The sequence below is a fragment of the Procambarus clarkii genome, chromosome 13, assembly GCF_040958095.1.
Source record: "Procambarus clarkii isolate CNS0578487 chromosome 13, FALCON_Pclarkii_2.0, whole genome shotgun sequence".
NCBI lineage: Eukaryota > Metazoa > Arthropoda > Malacostraca > Decapoda > Cambaridae > Procambarus > Procambarus clarkii.
In genome coordinates, this window is record NC_091162.1 from 3,232,512 (window position 1) to 3,252,248 (window position 19,737).

Here is a 19,737-nt window from a genome sequence, read left to right on the forward strand (position 1 = left end):
CTTTATCATTTCATAAGAAAAAAAATAGAGAAAATATATTAATTCAGGAAAACTTGGCTTATTAGGCAAATCGGGCCTTGCATAGTAGGCTGAGAAGTGCGTTCTGGCTACTAGGTACGACATATATATATATGTATATATATATATGTATATATGTATATATATATATATATATATATATATATATATATATATATATATATATATATATATATATATTATACATATATATATATATATATATATATATATATATATATATATATATATATATATTATATATATATATATATTATACATATATATATATATATATATATATATATATATATATATATATATATATATATGTCGTACCTAGTAGCCAGAATGCTATTCTCAGCCTACTATGCAATGCCCGATATGCCTAATAAGCCAAGTTTTCCTGAATTATTATATTTTCTCTATTTTTTTTCTTATGAAATGATAAAGCTACCCATTTCATTATGTATGAGGTCATTTTTTTTGTATTGGAGTTAAAATTAACGTAGATATATAACCGAACCTGACCAACCCTACCTAACCTAACCTAACCTATCTTTATAGGTTAGGTTAGGTTAGGTAGCCGAAAAAGTTAGGTAAGGTTAGGTTAGGTAGGTTAGGTAGTCGAAAAAAAATTAATTCATGAAAACTTGGCTTATTAGGCAAATCGGGCCTTGCATAGTAGGCTCAGAAATGCGTTCTGGCTAATAGGTACGACATATATATAGATATTATACATATATATATATATATATATATATATATATATATATATATATATATATATATATATATACAAATGTCGTACCTAGTAGCCAGAACTCACTTCTCAGCCTACTATTCAAGGCCCGATTTGCCTAATAAGCCAAGTTTTCCTGAATTAATATATTTACTATAATTTTTTTCTTATGAAATGATAAAGCTACCCTTTTCACTATGTATGAGGTCAATTTTTTTTATTGGAGTTAAAATTAACGTAGATATATGACCGAACCTAACCAACCCTACCTAACCTAACCTAACCTATATATATAGGTAAGGTTAGGTTAGGTAGCCAAAAAAAGCTAGGTTAGGTTAGGTTAGGTAGGTTAGGTAGACGAAAAAACATTAATTCATGAAAACTTGGCTTATTAGGCAAATCGGGCCTTGAATAGTAGGCTGAGAAGTGCGTTCTGGCTATTAGGTACGACATATATATATATATATATATATATATATATGTCGTACCTAATAGCCAGAACGCACTTCTCAGCCTACTATTCAAGGCCCGATTTGCCTAATAAGCCAAGTTTTCATGAGTTAATGTTTTTTCGTCTACCTAACCTACCTAACCTAACCTAACCTAGCTTTTTTTGGCTACCTAACCTAACCTTACCTATAAATATAGGTTAGGTTAGGTTAGGTAGGGTTGGTTAGGTTCGGTCATATATCTACGTTAATTTTAACTCCAATAAAAAAAAATTGACCTCATACATAGAGAAAAGGGTTGCTTTATCATTTCATAAGAAAAAAATTATAGTAAATATATTATTTCAGGAAAACTTGGCTTATTAGGCAAATCGGGCCTTGAATAGTAGGCTGAGAAGTGAGTTCTGGCTACTAGGTACGACATATATATATATATATATATATATATATATATATATATATATATATATATATATATATATATATATATATATATATGTCGTACCTAGTAGCCAGAACGCACTTCTCAGCCTACTATGCAAGGCCCGATTTGCCTAATAAGCCAAGTTTTCATGAATTATTTGTTTTTCGACTACCTAACCTACCTAACCTAACCTAACCTAACTTTTTTGGCTACCTAACCAAACCTAACCTATGAAGATAGGTTAGGTTAGGTTAGGTAGGGTTGGTTAGGTTCGGTCATATATCTACGTTAATTTTAACTCCAATAAAAAAAAATTGACCTCATACATAATGAAATGGGTAGCTTTATCATTTCATAAGAAAAAAATTAGAAAAAATATATTAATTCAGGAAAACTTGGCTTATTAGGCAAATCGGGCCTTGAATAGTAGGCCAAAAAGTGAGTTCTGGCTACTAGGTACGACATATATATATATATATATATATGTCGTACCTAATAGCCAGAACGCACTTCTCAGCCTACTATTCAAGGCCCGATTTGCCTAATAAGCCAAGTTTTCATGAATTAATGTTTTTTCGTCTACCTAACCTACCTAACCTAACCTAACCTAGCTTTTTTTGGCTACCTAACCTAACCTTACCTATAAATATAGGTTAGGTTAGGTTAGGTAGGGTTGGTTAGGTTCGGTCATATATCTACGTTAATTTTAACTCCAATAAAAAAAAATTTACCTCATACATAGAGAAAAGGGTTGCTTTATCATTTCATAAGAAAAAAATTATAGTAAATATATTAATTCAGGAAAACTTGGCTTATTAGGCAAATCGGGCCTTGAATAGTAGGCTGAGAAGTGAGTTCTGGCTACTAGGTACGACATATATATATATATATATATATATATATATATATATATATATATATATATATATATATATATATATATATATATATATATATATATATATATATATATATATATATATGTCGTACCTAATAGCCAGAACGCACTTCACAGCCTACTATTCAAGGCCCGATTTGCCTAATAAGCCAAGTTTTCATGAATTAATATTTTTTCGTCTACCTAACCTACCTAACCTAACCTAACCTAGCTTTTTTTGGCTACCTAACCTAACCTTACATATAAATATAGGTTAGGTTAGGTTAGGTAGGGTTGGTTAGGTTCGGTCATATATCTACGTTAATTTTAACTCCAATAAAAAAAATTTACCTCATACATAGAGAAAAGGGTTGCTTTATCATTTCATAAGAAAAAAATTATAGTAAATATATTAATTCAGGAAAACTTGGCTTATTAGGCAAATCGGGCCTTGAATAGTAGGCTGAGAAGTGAGTTCTGGCTACTAGGTACGACATATATATATATATATATATATATATATATATATATATATATATATATATATATATATATATATATATATATATGTCGTACCTAGTAGCCAGAACGCACTTCTCAGCCTACTATGCAAGGCCCGATTTGCCTAATAAGCCAAGTTTTCATGAACTAATTGTTTTTCGACGACCTAACCTACCTAACCTAACCTAACCTAACTTTTTCAGTTACCTAACCTAACCTAACCTATAAAGATAGGTTAGGTTAGGTTAGGTAGGGTTGGTTAGGTTTGGTCCTATATCTACGTTAATTTTAACTCCAATAAAAAAAAATTGACCTCATACATAATGAAATAGGTAGCTTTATCATTTCATAAGAAAAAAAATAGAGAAAATATATTAATTCAGGAAAACTTGGCTTATTAGGCAAATCGGGCCTTGCATAGTAGGCTGAGAAGTGCGTTCTGGCTACTAGGTACGACATATATATATATGTATATATATATATGTATATATATGTATATATATATATATATATATATATATATATATATATATATATATATATATATATATATATATATATATATATATTATACATATATATATATATATATATATATATATATATATATATATATATATATATATTATATATATATATATATTATACATATATATATATATATATATATATATATATATATATATATATATATGTCGTACCTAGTAGCCAGAATGCTATTCTCAGCCTACTATGCAATGCCCGATATGCCTAATAAGCCAAGTTTTCCTGAATTATTATATTTTCTCTATTTTTTTTCTTATGAAATGATAAAGCTACCCATTTCATTATGTATGAGGTCATTTTTTTTGTATTGGAGTTAAAATTAACGTAGATATATAACCGAACCTGACCAACCCTACCTAACCTAACCTAACCTATCTTTATAGGTTAGGTTAGGTTAGGTAGCCGAAAAAGTTAGGTAAGGTTAGGTTAGGTAGGTTAGGTAGTCGAAAAAAAATTAATTCATGAAAACTTGGCTTATTAGGCAAATCGGGCCTTGCATAGTAGGCTGAGAAATGCGTTCTGGCTAATAGGTACGACATATATATAGATATTATACATATATATATATATATATATATATATATATATATATATATATATATATATATATATATATATATATATATATATATATATATACAAATGTCGTACCTAGTAGCCAGAACTCACTTCTCAGCCTACTATTCAAGGCCCGATTTGCCTAATAAGCCAAGTTTTCCTGAATTAATATATTTACTATAATTTTTTTCTTATGAAATGATAAAGCTACCCTTTTCACTATGTATGAGGTCAATTTTTTTTATTGGAGTTAAAATTAACGTAGATATATGACCGAACCTAACCAACCCTACCTAACCTAACCTAACCTATATATATAGGTAAGGTTAGGTTAGGTAGCCAAAAAAAGCTAGGTTAGGTTAGGTTAGGTAGGTTAGGTAGACGAAAAAACATTAATTCATGAAAACTTGGCTTATTAGGCAAATCGGGCCTTGCATAGTAGGCTGAGAAGTGAGTTCTGGCTACTAGGTACGACACAAATATATATATATATATATATATATATATATATATATATATATATATATATATATATATATATATATATATATATATATATATATATATATATATTATACATAGTGCAGGCCATGCAATCCATAATCGTCAGCATCTGCCTCGCCGCAAATACACCTGTGAACAGTGTGGATAGGGGCAGCAAGGCGGAGAGCGACTGCAATACGGAGCTCCTGCGGATCAAGACGTGTGCCTGTCGCAGACATAGGGACTGCCAGAAGGAAGTCCCCTGCATGGGGAGCCTGCACAGCTGTGAGGCGTGCACGATCACTGGGGGTTGTTGCTGCCTCTATATATATATATATATATATATATATATATATATATATATATATATATATATATATATATATATATATATATATATATATATATATATATATATGTCGTACCTAGTAGCCAGAACTCACTTTTTGGCCTACTATTCAAGGCCCGATTTGCCTAATAAGCCAAGTTTTCCTGAATTAATATATTTTTTGTAATTTTTTTCTTATGAAATGATAAATCTACCCATTTCATTATGTATGAGGTCAATTTTTTTTATTGGAGTTAAAATTAACGTAGATATATGACCGAACCTAACCAACCCTACCTAACCTAACCTAACCTATCTTCATAGGTTAGGTTTGGTTAGGTAGCCGAAAAAGTTAGGTTAGGTTAGGTTAGGTAGGTTAGGTAGTCGAAAAACAATTAATTCATGAAAACTTGGCTTATTAGGCAAATCGGGCCTTGCATAGTAGGCTGAGAAGTGCGTTCTGGCTACTAGGTACGACATATATATATATATATATGTCGTACCTAGTAGCCAGAACGCACTTCTCAGCCTACTATGCAAGGCCCGATTTGCCTAATAAGTCAAGTTTTCATGAATTTATTGTTTTTCGGCTATCTAACCTACATAACCTAACCTAACCTAACTTTTTCGGCCACCTAACCTAACCTAACCTATAGAGATAGGTTAGGTTAGGTTAGGTAGGGTTGGTTAGGTTCGGTCATATATCTACGTTAATTTTTTCTCAAATAAAAACAAATTAACCTCATACATAATGAAATGGGTAGCTTTATCATTTCACAAGAAAAAAATTTGAGAAAATATATTAATTTAGGAAAACTTGGCTTATTAGGCAAATCGGGCCTTGTATAGTAGGCTGAGAAGTGCGTTCTGGCTACTAGGTACGACATATATATATATATATATATATATATATATATATATATATATATATATATATATATATATATGTCGTACCTAGTAGCCAGAACGCACTTCTCAGCCTACTATGCAAGGCCCGATTTGCCTAATAAGCCAAGTTTTCATGAACTAATTGTTTTTCGACGACCTAACCTACCTAACCTAACCTAACCTAACTTTTTCAGTTACCTAACCTAACCTAACCTATAAAGATAGGTTAGGTTAGGTTAGGTAGGGTTGGTTAGGTTTGGTCCTATATCTACGTTAATTTTAACTCCAATAAAAAAAAATTGACCTCATACATAATGAAATAGGTAGCTTTATCATTTCATAAGAAAAAAAATAGAGAAAATATATTAATTCAGGAAAACTTGGCTTATTAGGCAAATCGGGCCTTGCATAGTAGGCTGAGAAGTGCGTTCTGGCTACTAGGTACGACATATATATATATGTATATATATATATGTATATATATGTATATATATATATATATATATATATATATATATATATATATATATATATATATATATATTATACATATATATATATATATATATATATATATATATATATATATATATATATATATATATTATATATATATATATATTATACATATATATATATATATATATATATATATATATATATATATATATGTCGTACCTAGTAGCCAGAATGCTATTCTCAGCCTACTATGCAATGCCCGATATGCCTAATAAGCCAAGTTTTCCTGAATTATTATATTTTCTCTATTTTTTTTCTTATGAAATGATAAAGCTACCCATTTCATTATGTATGAGGTCATTTTTTTTGTATTGGAGTTAAAATTAACGTAGATATATAACCGAACCTGACCAACCCTACCTAACCTAACCTAACCTATCTTTATAGGTTAGGTTAGGTTAGGTAGCCGAAAAAGTTAGGTAAGGTTAGGTTAGGTAGGTTAGGTAGTCGAAAAAAAATTAATTCATGAAAACTTGGCTTATTAGGCAAATCGGGCCTTGCATAGTAGGCTGAGAAATGCGTTCTGGCTAATAGGTACGACATATATATAGATATTATACATATATATATATATATATATATATATATATATATATATATATATATATATATATATATATACAAATGTCGTACCTAGTAGCCAGAACTCACTTCTCAGCCTACTATTCAAGGCCCGATTTGCCTAATAAGCCAAGTTTTCCTGAATTAATATATTTACTATAATTTTTTTCTTATGAAATGATAAAGCTACCCTTTTCACTATGTATGAGGTCAATTTTTTTTATTGGAGTTAAAATTAACGTAGATATATGACCGAACCTAACCAACCCTACCTAACCTAACCTAACCTATATATATAGGTAAGGTTAGGTTAGGTAGCCAAAAAAAGCTAGGTTAGGTTAGGTTAGGTAGGTTAGGTAGACGAAAAAACATTAATTCATGAAAACTTGGCTTATTAGGCAAATCGGGCCTTGCATAGTAGGCTGAGAAGTGAGTTCTGGCTACTAGGTACGACACAAATATATATATATATATATATATATATATATATATATATATATATATATATATATATATATATATATATATATATATATATATATATATATATATATATTATACATAGTGCAGGCCATGCAATCCATAATCGTCAGCATCTGCCTCGCCGCAAATACACCTGTGAACAGTGTGGATAGGGGCAGCAAGGCGGAGAGCGACTGCAATACGGAGCTCCTGCGGATCAAGACGTGTGCCTGTCGCAGACATAGGGACTGCCAGAAGGAAGTCCCCTGCATGGGGAGCCTGCACAGCTGTGAGGCGTGCACGATCACTGGGGGTTGTTGCTGCCTCTATATATATATATATATATATATATATATATATATATATATATATATATATATATATATATATATATATATATATATATATATATATATATATATATATGTCGTACCTAGTAGCCAGAACTCACTTTTTGGCCTACTATTCAAGGCCCGATTTGCCTAATAAGCCAAGTTTTCCTGAATTAATATATTTTTTGTAATTTTTTTCTTATGAAATGATAAATCTACCCATTTCATTATGTATGAGGTCAATTTTTTTTATTGGAGTTAAAATTAACGTAGATATATGACCGAACCTAACCAACCCTACCTAACCTAACCTAACCTATCTTCATAGGTTAGGTTTGGTTAGGTAGCCGAAAAAGTTAGGTTAGGTTAGGTTAGGTAGGTTAGGTAGTCGAAAAACAATTAATTCATGAAAACTTGGCTTATTAGGCAAATCGGGCCTTGCATAGTAGGCTGAGAAGTGCGTTCTGGCTACTAGGTACGACATATATATATATATATATGTCGTACCTAGTAGCCAGAACGCACTTCTCAGCCTACTATGCAAGGCCCGATTTGCCTAATAAGTCAAGTTTTCATGAATTTATTGTTTTTCGGCTATCTAACCTACATAACCTAACCTAACCTAACTTTTTCGGCCACCTAACCTAACCTAACCTATAGAGATAGGTTAGGTTAGGTTAGGTAGGGTTGGTTAGGTTCGGTCATATATCTACGTTAATTTTTTCTCAAATAAAAACAAATTAACCTCATACATAATGAAATGGGTAGCTTTATCATTTCACAAGAAAAAAATTTGAGAAAATATATTAATTTAGGAAAACTTGGCTTATTAGGCAAATCGGGCCTTGTATAGTAGGCTGAGAAGTGCGTTCTGGCTACTAGGTACGACATATATATATATATATATATATATATATATATATATATATATATATATATATATATATATATATATATATATATATATATATATATATATATATATATGTCGTACCTAATAGCCAGAACGCACTTCTAAGCCTACTATTCAAGGCCCGATTTGCCTAATAAGCCAAGTTTTCATGAATTAATGTTTTTTCGTCTACCTAACCTACCTAACCTAACCTAACCTAGCTTTTTTTGGCTACCTAACCTAACCTTACCTATAAATATAGGTTAGGTTAGGTTAGGTAGGGTTGGTTAGGTTCGGTCATATATCTACGTTAATTTTAACTCCAATAAAAAAAATTGACCTCATACATAGAGAAAAGGGTTGCTTTATCATTTCATAAGAAAAAAATTATAGTAAATATATTAATTCAGGAAAACTTGGCTTATTAGGCAAATCAGCCCTTGAATAGTAGGCTGAGAAGTGAGTTCTGGCTACTAGGTACGACATATATATATATATATATATATATATATATATATATATATATATATATATATATATATATATATATATATATAATGTCGTACCTAGTAGCCAGAACGCACTTCTCAGCCTACTATGCAAGGCCCGATTTGCCTAACAAGCCAAGTTTTCATGAATTAATATATTTTCTTTAATTTTTTCTTATGAAATGATAAAGCTACCCATTTCATTACGTATGAGGTCAATTTTTTTTATTGGAGTTAAAATTAACGTAGATATATGACCGAACCTAACCAACCCTACCTAACCTAACCTAACCTATCTCTATAGGTTAGGTTAGGTTAGGTAGCCGAAAAAGTTAGGTTAGGTTAGGTTAGGTAGGTTAGGTGTTCGAAAAAACATTAACTCATGAAAACTTGGCTTATTAGGCAAATCGGGCCTTGCATAGTAGGCTGAGAAGTGCGTTCTGGCTACTAGGTACGACATATATATATATATATATATATATATATATATATATATATGTCGTACCTAGTAGCCAGAACGCACTTCTCAGCCTACTATGCAAGGCCCGATTTGCCTAATAAGCCAAGTTTTCCTGAATTAATATATTTTCTCTAATTTTTTTCTTATGAAATGATAAAGCTTCCCATTTCATTATGTATGAGGTCAATTTTTTTTTATTGGAGTTAAAATTAACGTAGATATATGACCGAACCTAACCAACCCTACCTAACCTAACCTAACCTATCTTTATAGGTTAGGTTAGGTTAGGTTGCCGAAAAAGTTAGGTTAGGTTAGGTTAGGTAGGTTAGGTAGTCGAAAAACAATTAATTCATGAGAACTTGCCTTATTAGGCAAATCGGGCCTTGCATAGTAGGCTGAGAAGTGCGTTCTGGCTACTAGGTACGACATATATATATATATATATATATATATATATATATATATATATATATATATATATATATATATATGTCGTACCTAGTAGCCAGAACTCACTTCTGAGCCTACTATGCAAGGCCCGATTTGCCTAATAAGCCAAGTTTTCATGAATTAATTGCTTTTCGACTACCTAACCTACCTAACCTAACCTAACCTAACTTTTTCGGCTACCTAACCTAACCTAACCTAACCTATAAAGATAGGTTAGGTTAGGTTAGGTAGGGTTGGTTAGGTTCGGTCATATATCTACGTTAATTTTAACTCCAATAAAAAAAAATTCACCTCTTACATAATGAAATGGGTTGCTTTATCATTTCATAAGAAAAAAATTAGAGAAAATATATTATTTCATGAAAACTTGGCTTATTAGGCAAATCGGGCCTTGCATTGTAGGCTGAAAAGTGAGTTCTGGCTACTAGGTACGACATATATATATATATATATATATATATATATATATATATATATATATATATATATATATATATATATATATATGTCGTACCTAGTAGCCAGAAAGTACTTCTCAGCCTACTATGCAAGGCCCGATTTGCCTAATAAGCCAAGTTTTCATGAATTAATTGTTTTTCGACGACCTAACCTACCTAACCTAACCTAACCTAACTTTTTTGGCTACCTAACCTAACCTAACCTATAAAGATAGGTTAGGTTAGGTTAGGTAGGGTTGGTTAGGTTCGGTCATATATCTACGTTAATTTTAACTACAATAAAAAAAAATTGACCTCATACATAATGAAATGGGTAGCTTTATCTTTTCATAAGAAAAAAATTTGAGAAAATATATTAATTCAGGAAAACTTGGCTTATTAGGCAAATTTGGCCTTGCATAGTAGGCTGACAAGTGCGTTCTGGCTACTAGGTACGACATATATATATATATATATATATATATATATATATATATATATATATATATATATATATATATATATATATATATACATATATATACATATATATACATATATATATATATATATATATATATATATATATATATATATATATATATATATATATATATATATATATATATATATATATATATAGTCAAAAAACCGAAAAAGTAAGATTAATAATTCTAACACGAATTTTCTCAATATTTCTTATGTTTCTTTTCACTGTCCATGGTAATTGAAAAATCAGTTCTCCAAAACTAATTTTTATTTCTAGTCTGACGCGACACTTGAACGAGTTTCGTAATAACTTATTACATTTTCAAAGACTTTAGTTTACACACACACACAACTATAACCTGTAAACACTGTAAAGGTGTTGTTTGTTAAGATTTCTCTGGTGATGGTCTCGTTGTGGGAAGAGATTATATGTTCCTTAATGGAGCCCTGTTGCTTATGCATCGTTAATCGCCTGGAAAGAGATGTTGTTGTCTTGCCTATATACTGAGTTCTTTGAGGCTTACAGTCCCCAAGTGGTCATTTGAAGGCATAGACGACGTTGGTCTATTTTAAAGCATTCTGCTCTTTGTCTGGAGAGTTTCTCATGAGTAGGTTGGCCGTTTTTTTGTGTTATAGTAAATCGTCAATTGTATCTTCTGATTTTTGTCTGTAGAGATAACGTTCTTATCAACAGTATTTTTTAGGACCCAATCCTCCGTTTTATGAGCTGTGGAAAAGAGGTTCCTATAAAATAGTCTAATAGGGGGTAAAGGTGTTGTGTTAGTTGTCTCTTCAGAGGTTGCATGGCTTTTCATCTTTCTTTTTATGATGTCTTCAATGAAACAGTTAGAGAAGCCTTTGTTGACTAGGACTTGCCTTACCCTACAGAGTTCTTCATCGACTTTTTTCCATCCTGAGCTGTGGCTGAGCATCGTGAGTACGGTTGATGGAAGCGTTGACAACACTCCTCTTGTACGTGTCTGGGCAGTCACTATTGGCATTGAGGCACATTCCTGTTTGTTTCTTTGGTGTAGACTGCAGTATGGAAGCCTCCTCTCCTTTCTGTGTCTGTTACATCCAGAATGGGCAGCTTCCCATTGTTCTCCATCTCGTATCTGAAACTCAACACAGAATTCTGCTCAAATACCTCCTTCATCTCCTGCAGACATCTGACATCAGCTGCCTGTGTAAAAATGTCCTCAACATACCTGCAGTATATGGCCGGTTTCAAGTCCATGCCAACTAAGACCATCAGTTCGATGGTGCCCATGTAGAAGTTCGCAAACAGGACACCTAGGGGAGAACCCATGGCGACCCCATCTACTTCCTTATACATGTGCCCATCTGGGCTCACGAAGTGTAACTCTTTAGTGCAGGCTTGGAGTACTTGCCTCACTATGTTTTCTGACATGTCAAGAGGAGTGCAAGCCGGGTCACGATACACTCTGACTGCTATCATCCCAATTGTCTCGTCCACAGGTACGTTGGAAAATTGTGACTCCACATCCAAATTCCTTGGGAGACTTCAAGCTGAAAGCACATGGTACGTAATGAGTCAGTAACCCGTTGAGTCGCTTAGCCAGTCTGTATGTGGGTGTGGGTATCTGGCTGATGATTGGCCGAAATGGGTTTCCAGGCTTGTGGGTCTTTACATTTCCATAGGCATACCTAGGTTTGTATTCCCCAACAAATTTTGGCAGGTGGAGTCCGGATAAGATACATCATACTTATACTTAAAACGAGTATAAGTACGATGAATTTGTGTGTGTAAATTAAGTACTTGAAAATGTAATAAGCCATCACGAAACGCGTTCAGGCGTCAGACCATAAATAAAAATGAATTTTGGAGAATTGATATTTCTATTACCACCGACAGTGAAGAAAAAAATATGAAATATTTCTGAAAATATATAAAATAAAATAAGAAATAAAATAAGAAAATTTGTGTTAGAATTATTAATCTTACCTTTTAAGTCATATTCAACAACATATGTTTACAAGAAAGACTTCTATCAAAATATTCTAATATTATATACATATATCTATATAAATAAAAATGGAAATGTTCGCTTGTTCAAAATCGCTAATTTCCGAAAGTTCTTCACCGATTGCCTTGAAATTTTCACACAACGTTCCATTCGCATCTGAGCGGGTTTTTATATACATATTATATAAATGTCATGTCTGTGATGGTAAAAAAACATGCTTTTTTTGAAAAGCTGTGTTTTCAAGCGAGGGAAATCTTCGAAACCTCTTTACCGATTGCTTTGAAATCTTGACTCAACATTGCATTCGAATAGGCAAGTGTTTTTATATACCCTCTATATACATGCCTCACCTGTACCAGGAAAAAACATGTTTTTTTTTCAACAGCGCCATCTATAGGAGGTATGAGCAACACATGCTGTAATCTCTGAAAGTTCTTCACCGATTGCTTTGAAATTTTGACACGACGTTCCTTTCGAATATGTCTGTGTTTTGATATACCTACTATTTAGATGACATAACTGTGACAGGTATAAACATGCATTTTTTGAAAAATAGTGCCATCTGTTGCACGTAAGTGCAACATACAATAACAAGATATGTTACAATTCAATTTCAATGTTTCCGATTGCATTGATGTATTGAATTTTCATAGATTTTAATTTATTTTCATTTTGATTTAATTATTTTGTTTGACATTGCATTACAATTGAGCGGTGTTGTTTACCATACCGTTAACTCGCGGGGACAGCTAATTTTTTTTCTTTTTTAATTGTTTTTCATTCCGTCTTTTTAACTGTTCTTCTTATTTTTCAGTGCAATTGGTGGTGAAATTGAGCTGTGTCGATTGATCGGCGTTGAATTGAAATATTTAGTTAGTATTTTTTGTTTTTGTTTTGAAAACAAGAAAATGGACAACACGTTTATTTCACAGCTGCAAATGTGCAATAAACAGCTATGAATCCACCGGCTACAACGTTAACTGCTTTCTTCACGTTATATCAAAATGACGCGTTTGCGAAAACATTGCTGCATTTGAAGTTCCTACGTATTACACATGGAATGCCAGTAGAAAATCACTTGAACGACGTAAACGAGGAGAGCGAGTCAACGTACAACCTGGCATATTCAAACAAACTATGATAGGCAGACTGCACACGGTGCATCCCAATCAAGATGAATACTTCTTTCTTCGCATGCTGTTGGTAAATGTCCCCGGTCTTACCAGAAAATGAGATTTGTCAGCAGTGTAACACATGCCAATTTCTGTAGTGCTTGTGAAGCTTTAAATTTAATGGAGAACGAACGACACTGGGATGTATGCAATAATGACTCGTCCTACACGTCCCATCCAAATCAAGTTCGTGCATTGTTTGCAATCATATTGACCAATCAAGGAAAATTCAAATATGAACATGAATTTCAGAGCAGAAATCTACAACGTAGCGTTGATAATGATTGAAGATTTGTGCTTAGAAATCGCGAACAAAGTTCTCAATCAATTGGGAATGCCATCACCGAATCGCTCTGCTGCTGCGTCGTTCAAGGTAGAATTTGGGTCGTGAACAAAATTACAACACGGGTGATCTGTTGTCGTAGGTGCAATCAAATATTCTTAAGCTAACGCTTGAGCGAAAAGGCATTTACGATCAAATAATTCAAAATGTCAATAACGGGTTTGGAGAAATCTTCTAAGATACGTCTGGAGGAACTGTAAAACCTTTCTAATTAGATTGATTTTGGCAGCATTTCGTTCCCAAAATGGAATAACCTTAGCTCTTGCATCGTCCGGAATAGCTGCGACATTGCTACTATGTGAAAGAACTGCAACTTCGGCTTTGAAGTTACCATTAAACATGCTATTCATTGAAACTCCCATGTGCAACATTTCCAAAGCATCCGACATGGGAAAAGTATTGCAGAAATGTAAACTTATTGTTTGGGATGAAGGAACAATGACCCCCCCAAAAAAAACGCTCGAGGCTCTTGATCGACCATTGCAAGATTTGCATGGAAACATCAGACCATTTGGGAACGCATTAATATTGCTTGCGGGAGATTTCATGCAAACATTACCTGTAATTCCTTGATCGATACCAGCGGAAGAAATAAATGCTTTCCTGAAATACTCTACTTTGAAGCGCCACGTAAAGATGATAAAATTAACAACAAATATGCGTGTCTAACTGCAAAACGACTCATCAGCTGAGATATTCTCACATAAATTTCTGGAAATTGGGAACGGAAACGTGGCAGTCATATACAAGTCCGTCGACACTGTGCTGGAAGCAGATGAAGCGGTAAATTATCACAGTGATTTATTAATTGAAGCGTTAGTAACAAGACACCTGGTGTTGTTCTTTATCTATATCTTGCTCTGGTTAGGCCCCATTTAGATTATGCAGTTCAGTTTTGGTCGCTGTACTATAGAATGGATATAAATTCACTTGGACGTGTCCAGCGAAGGATGACAAAGTTAATTCTCCAAATTAAAAACCTGTCCTTTAACAAAACTTAAATTGCATTCACTGGAAAGGCAAAAAATTAGGGGTGACATGATAGAGGTTTACAAGTGGACGAATGGTCATAGAAAAGAGCATATTAATGCCTTTGCCTTTAGCAAAGCTTTTGATACAGTGCCACATGAAAGACTGATTAAAAAGAAAGAGGCTCATGGTATTGGGGGTGCTATATTAAGCTGGATTAGGGCATGGCTGTACCAGAGCAAACAGAGAGTTAGTATAAATGGAGTGAAGTCAGAGTGGGAAAATGTTGTAAGTGGAGTGCCTCAGGGCTCTGTCCTGGGACCTCTGTTGTTTATAATATATATCAATGATTTAGATTCAGGTTTGAGTAGCAACATTTGCAAATTTGCCGATGATACGAAAATCGGTAGGGAAAATAATTCGGAGGAGGACTCACTATCTCTTCAAGTTGATCTAAATAGGGTTTTGAAATGGTCAAAGGATTGGCAGATGCAGTTTAATGCTGATAAATGTAAAGTTCTGAGGCTAGGTAATGATGATAGAGCTACAAGATACGAGCTAGATGGTGTTGAGATTGCGAAGTCGGATTGCGAAAGGGATCTGGGAGTTATGATTAGTAAGAATTTAAAACAAAAGGATCAATGCATGAATGTTCGTAATAAGGCAAATAGGACATTGGGGTTTATTAATCGCAGCGTTAGTAACAAGACACCTGGTGTGGTTCTTCAGCTATATCTTGCTCTGGTTAGGCCCCATTTAGATTATGCAGTTCAGTTTTAGTCGCCGTACTATAGAATGGATATAAATTCACTTGAACGTGTCCAGCGTAGAATGACTAAGTTAATTCCCCAAATTAGAAATCTTTCATATGAAGAAAGATTAACCAAGCTTAAGTTGCATTCACTGGAAAGGCGAAGAGTTAAGGGTGACATGATAGAGGTTTACAAGTGGATGAATGGACATAACAAAGGGGATATTAATAGGGTATTAAAAGTATCAACACAAGACAGAACACGAAACAATGGGTAAAAATTGGTTAAGTTTAGATTTAGGAAAGACTTGGGTAAATAATGGTTCAGTAACAGGGTTGTTGATTTGTGGAACCAATTGCCGCATAACGTAGTGGAGGTGGGGTCCCTCGATTGTTTCGTGCGTGGGACCCCGGTGCTCTTTCATCGAGCCCTGTTATATGGGAAAACTCAGTGCCAAATGCTTAATGCACAGACTTCCCTGAAGTTTTATAAACTTCAGGTAATGGAACAGGGTAGTCTGTGCATTAAGCATTTGGCACTGAGTTTTCCCAGATAACAGGGCTCGATGAAAGAGCACCGGGGGTCCCACACTATCTCATTGCCTGGGAGAGGATTGGAGTTCTGGTTGGTTAAATACCCCAGAATTCCTATCTTTCTTTATGGCTTTGAAGTATGGTGTAGTGGATACAGCGTGCAACTGCCACCTTGTTGGCCAGTGTTCGAGTCCCCTGGTGTGTTGAGTGAGTTATAAACTTCAGCTACTGGAACAGGGTAGTCTGTGCATATATATATATATATATATATATATATATATATATATATATATATATATATATATATATATATATATATATATATATATATATATATATATATATATATATATATATATATATATATATATATATATATATATATTTGGCTACTGTAAGATGGTGAACACCTCAGAAAGTAGGTTAACCTGGGGAAGTTAATAATAATATATATATATATATATATATATATATATATATATATATATATATATATATATATATATATATATATATATGTCGTACCTAGAAGCCAGAACGCACTTCTCAGCCTACTATGCAAGGCCCGATTTGCCTAATAAGCCAAGTTTTCATGAATTAATTGTTTTTCGGCTACCTAACCTAACCAAACCTAACTTTTTTGGCTACCTAACCTATAGAGATAGGTTAGGTTAGGTTAGGTAGGGTTGGTTAGGTTCGGTCATATATCTTCGTTAATTTTAACTCCAATAACAAAAAATTGACCTCATACATAATGAAATGGGTAGCTTTATCACTTCATAAGAAAAAAAGTAGAGAAAATATATTAATTCAGGAAAACTTTGCTTATTAGGCAAATCGGGCCTTGCATAGTAGGCTGAGAAGTGCATTCTGGCTACTAGGTACGACATATATATATATATGTATAAATATATATATATATATATATATATATATATATATATATATATATATATATATATATATATATATATATATATATATATATATATATATATATATTATTAAATATGACCAAAAAAAGTAAGATTAATAATTCTAACACGAATTTTCTCAATGTTTCTTATATTTCTTCTCACTATTGATGGTAACTGAAAAATCAATTCTCCAAAATTCATTTTTATTTCTAGTCTGACGTGACACTTGAACACGTTTCGTAAAACTTATTATATTATATAAGCCTTATACTGCAGGTATGTTGACGACATTTTTACACAGGTACCTGATGTCAGACCTCTGCAGGAGCTGAAGGAGGCATTTGAGCGGAATTTTGTGTTGCGTTTCACTTGCGAGATGGAGAAGGATGGGAAGCTGCCCTTTCTAGATGAAACAGTCATGGAAAGGAGCGGAGGTTTCCACACTGCAGTCTACACTAAGGAAACAAACATAGGAATGTGGCTCAATGCCAACAGTGACTGCCCAGACAGGTACAAAAGGAGTGTCGTTAACGCTTATGTCGACCGTGCTCTCAGCCACAGCTCAGGATGGAAGCAAGTCGATGAAGAACTCTGTAGGGTAAGGCAGGTCCTAGTCAACAACAGCTTCTCCAATGGTTTCGTTGAAGACATCATAAGAAGGAAGGTGAAACGCCATGCAACCTCTGAAGAGACAACTAACACAACACCTGTACTCCCTATTAGACTATTTTACAGGAACTTCTTTTCCACAGCTCATAAAACGGAGGAAAGGGTCCTGAAAGATATTGTTAATAGAAACGTTATCCCTACAGACAAAAATCTGAAGATACAATTGTCGATCTACTATAAAACCAAGAAAACGGCCAACCTACTCATGAGAAACTCTCCAGACACAAAGCAGAACGCTTTAAAAAAGACCAATGTCGTCTATGCCTTCAAATGCCCTCTTGGGGACTGTAAGCCTCAAAGAATTCAGTATATAGGCAAGACAACAACATCTCTTTCCAGGCGATTAACGATGCATAAGCAACAGGGCTCCATTAAGGAACATATAATCTCTTCCCACAACCAGACCATTACCAGAGAAGTCTTAACAAAAAACAGGGAAATCATCGATAGATACAGCGATAGCAGGCTGTCTTGTGTTCTGTCTTGTGTTGAAAGTTTGTTTTCACCTCATCCAAAACTGTTGTAACATATCACCTCACCCAAATGCAGGTATAAAATCGTAGCTTTTTAAACTCTGTTCAGTTATAGTTGTGTGTGTGTAAACTAAAGTTTTTGAAAATGTAATAAGTTATTACGAAACGCGTTCACGTGTCGCGTCAGACTAGAAATAAAAATGAATTTTGGGGAATTGACTTTTCAGTTACCATCAACAGTGAAAAGAAATATAAGAAATATTGAGAAATTCGTGTTAGAATTATTAATATTTCTTTTTCGGTCATATTTAATAATATATGTCTACTGGAAAGACTGCTACAAAAATATACTAATATATATATATATATATATATATATATATATATACTATATACTCCTCGGGGTATCGTGGAGACCGGACGCACCGTGGAGCTCCGGGCTACCTTCATACTTTATCACAAAACAGTGAGGTCAAGCAGGTGGGGCGTTGGTCAGGACATATGTGAACATCATTACAAGACATCTTCAGCGTTTGAAGTCCCTCCATCGTCCCAGTCAACGGTATTTTACAATTTTCTCCGGCTTGCCAAGCTTGAACTCACCAGCAACAGTGCCAGTGAGGGAGGCCTCCCACCTTAACGGCCGGGGCGGGATGGGGAAGGGCGGGGGCGGAGGGAGGCGCGTGAGGGAAAGTGAACCTTAGAGTAAGGCGTCACTAGGAACACCCGCTCACCAGTCAGGCGGAGGAGGCTGGTAGTGACCGCATTTCAAACTCCCCTCACCACCACACCACCCCACCACCTCCCTCGTGGGCTCAGTGAATGATAGTGAACAATTTCTGTCTGTTTGGTGTATACTTTGCGGCCCCGACATACAAAGTGAATACCATGTATATATAGTGCCATAGTGAAATATACATCTCAAAGTGCCAACTCCGATACTCAGTGCCATACACACCACAAAGTGTCAACCCCAGTTTATAGTGTCATACATATAACAAAGTGCCAACCCCATAT